Genomic DNA, 3,283 nt, shown 5'->3' on the forward strand with positions numbered 1-3,283 from the left:
AAGGCAAATTTCTAACCTGCTGTACAGGCGGTACAAGTCAATCTGTGGCAGTAAAATTTTAGTGGAAAAATTAGTAAATTTTACCTTAAAACTTTGTTAAAGCTGGTCTGGAGTCTTCGAAAGAAAACATGATACCCAACAAAATTTTGATTTTTTGATATGCAAAACAGTTCAAGTCTTACCATTTAAAACTTTATTTTTTAAACCCACGTCGAGAATTTAACTTTAACCCAATATACGTTTTTTACCCATGTTTGGAGGGCTGGTGAACTATCTGCAAATCAAATATTTCTGATATTCATTTTCAATATCAACTGTTTGATTTTTTTGTGAAAATCAGATTTTCTATCCATGTCTAGGATTTTTCCTTGAGAGAGAAAAGAGGGGGGAGGGTACAATTTATTTTACAAAATTCAATGCATTCGAGTATTTTTCCCTCTTTGCAATTCACTGTACCGTAAACTTGATAAAATTAGAATTTTATATTTAAAACCAGCTCAAATTTTGGCTTTCGGTTTTTTTTTCAATATTTTATTTTGCTTATTATTCCCCAAGAAGATATACCTGGTGTTGGTATTAAAGTCAGTGAATTAATGCTAAACAAAATTTATTTATATTCAAATCATTTATCAAGTCAAAACTATTAATTACCAAAATTCAAAACAAATGAATACGCGACCACTTCAATTACTTATTCAACAAAGAGATCAACGCATATAAACTCCTTTAATACAAAGAAAATGACTTCCATTAATATTTGCAATTATCTGCAAAATCTGCAAGTTTGCAATTATCTGGCATGTCTTCATCACCAAGCTTCCGAGTAGTTGACCTCGTTACCCTTCCTCTCACAGGGGGTTGGACTTTCCCTGGCTTTTCAGATTTGGTCTCAGGCAAACGACCAGCCGAAGAAGCCGAAGTTCCTGGAAACCAAATATTTGAAGTTCGACATTCTAAAATACTATATATTTTTTTTTTCATTCTGAGTCTCCCAAAGATTTGGAATGAAGCAAAAAAAAAAAAAAGGTTTAAAGATAAACAATACAAACTTTGATGCTCTCAATACGCTGAAATACTGTAAAAAATATACGTAACTTACGAATTAACTTACGAAACGAACTTCTATATTCGTATGTTTTTATTGCGAATATGATGGGATTCAACCCTCGTCGATACCTCGCTCTTTACACAAAAACTTAAATTTTGTCCCAATTCCTTCAGAATGACCTCTGAATCACAAAGGCCGTAGAATAAATAGTTGAAATTACTAAAAATACTTTAGCGTAAAGAGTGAGGTATAACGAGGAGGTAAACCCCTCATATGGGTAATAGTTTTTGTTCGTTTTAAATTTTAATCCTGCTCCTTACTTTCAGTAGAAAAAACTTTTCATATTTATTTTTTCAACTCTAAAAAACGATCAAAAAGAATAAAAAACGTCAAAAGAATCGCATTTTCATGCTAATTTTAAATATATAAGTTTCGTCAAATTTAGTCTTTGTTAGCAAAAGTTACGCGCCTGTGAAAATTTGCCTTATTTTGGAAAATAGGGGGAAACACCCACTAAAAGTCATAGAATCTTAACGAAAATCACACCATCGCATTCGGCGTATCAGAGAACCCATTAGCAAAAATTCAAGCTCGTATCTACAAAAATGTGGAATTTCGTATTTTTTGCCAGAAGACAAATCACAGGTGCGTGTTTATTTGTTTGTTTTTTGTTGAAAAAAAGCCCTTTCTGAGATAGCAAGAAGTCAATTAACTATAATTTTACCTTCTTAACCTAACCCCTTTCCAAGATAGCAAGAAGTCACTAAACTAGAATTTTATCTGGTAAAATTCTAGTTAATTGACTTCTTGCTATCTCAGAAAGTGTTTAGGTTAGGAAAACGAAACTTTCGGGGATGAGTCTACAGACTAAAGTATGTCCCAGGAAGGTATTTTGAAACAGCTACCTCCACTCCTTCTCCCTCTAGAGGGCCCTGACCTTTGATGACCTTTACAAATATGTGTGTTATAAAAGTGAAACCTTGCAAAATAAATATTTTGCTTAATGGAAGTACAAGAAAATTGTTTTCAGCTTCATAACCTTGGTCAATTCTATTTTATAAAGTTTTAAAGATATGCAAATACATTTTCTAAATTTTGAAAAAAAATATTGCTATGGCTCAAGATTCTACTCAAATAACAGGAATTGCATTTTCAAAAACAAAAGGCAGAGAAAAAGCAACTAGTAACTGAAAATAAAGGTAAAATGTAATTTTCTCAAAATTTCAATTTGTATAGACCTGTCATGTAGGCAAATTCCAGGGCCCTCTAGAGGGAAAAGGAGTGTACGTGGGTACTTTAAAATACCTTCCCGGGACATGCTTTCGCCTGTAGACCCATCCCTGAAGGTTTCATTTTCCTAACCTAAACCCTTTCTGAGATAGCAAGAAGTCAATTAACTAGAATTTCACCTTTTACCTTAATGCTTATTACACCTAAAAAATGAATCTATATTAAACAATAAGTTTGAAAGTTTGATGCCAATGATTTGACCCATTGAGGGACCAAAAAACTGAAGAGAAAAATTGTATTATTTTCAAGGATATATATAGCGCTTAAAACAAAATGTAAACCTAAACAGCCATATTTGTAAATAACAAAAAAAAAGCATGAAGTGGTAACCTATACTCTTTATATTAAGGTAAGAAATATAGACTATCCCACATTTACCAAAAATCTTCTATTTTACTTGATCGAGAACAATGAATTTGGATTCAGTTCCCAATGCAGGGTATATATTTGCAAATTAATGGGGTGGAGTCTAACCTCTGTTAATATAGCCTAGGCTAAACATGCACACCAAAGGCCTGCAGCTTTTGTTAGCCTAATTTTCCATTAGCACAAGTCGACTATACATCTAGAGAAGGTACACAGAGCTTTATGCTTACCAATTTTATTTATTTTACTAGTTCTCAGCCAGCCAAAGTGCTGGCTGAAACGACAGCCCAATTGCTAAGACAAAAAGTCGGAAAACTTGATGATGGTGATGGAGGGAATATCCGACCAGCGTTGCTACGTTTTCTGTCCATGAATATGTTCCCTGAGTATCGTAAATCTCGCACTTAAGCCATATCTTAATTGATGTGTCGGCTTGCCTTTAGTTGCTAGATACTAAATAAGGCGTGGTTATTTTCTTTGAAGCCATCCAATCCTCTTTGTAAATAACGAGTGAGATTTTTTATTCACAGTGAACATAATTTCAGCAACCATGCTAAGAAATATGTGGCTAGTTAAGTA

General features: G+C 33.3%; 1 long non-coding RNA gene across 1 annotated transcript in view; it reads right to left on the reverse strand.

Annotated features, from left to right (window-relative positions):
* The window catches only part of LOC136033319 (uncharacterized), a 58,956-nt gene extending 55,929 nt beyond the window's left edge, over window positions 1-3,027 (reverse strand). The window contains exon 1 of the long non-coding RNA XR_010618904.1: window positions 2,935-3,027. This is a non-coding gene — a long non-coding RNA (uncharacterized LOC136033319). The remainder of the gene's footprint in view (window positions 1-2,934) is intronic.
* Between the last annotated feature and the right edge of the window lie 256 nt (window positions 3,028-3,283).

Source organism: Artemia franciscana, chromosome 11, assembly GCF_032884065.1.
Source record: "Artemia franciscana chromosome 11, ASM3288406v1, whole genome shotgun sequence".
Classification (NCBI taxonomy): Eukaryota; Metazoa; Arthropoda; class Branchiopoda; order Anostraca; family Artemiidae; genus Artemia; species Artemia franciscana.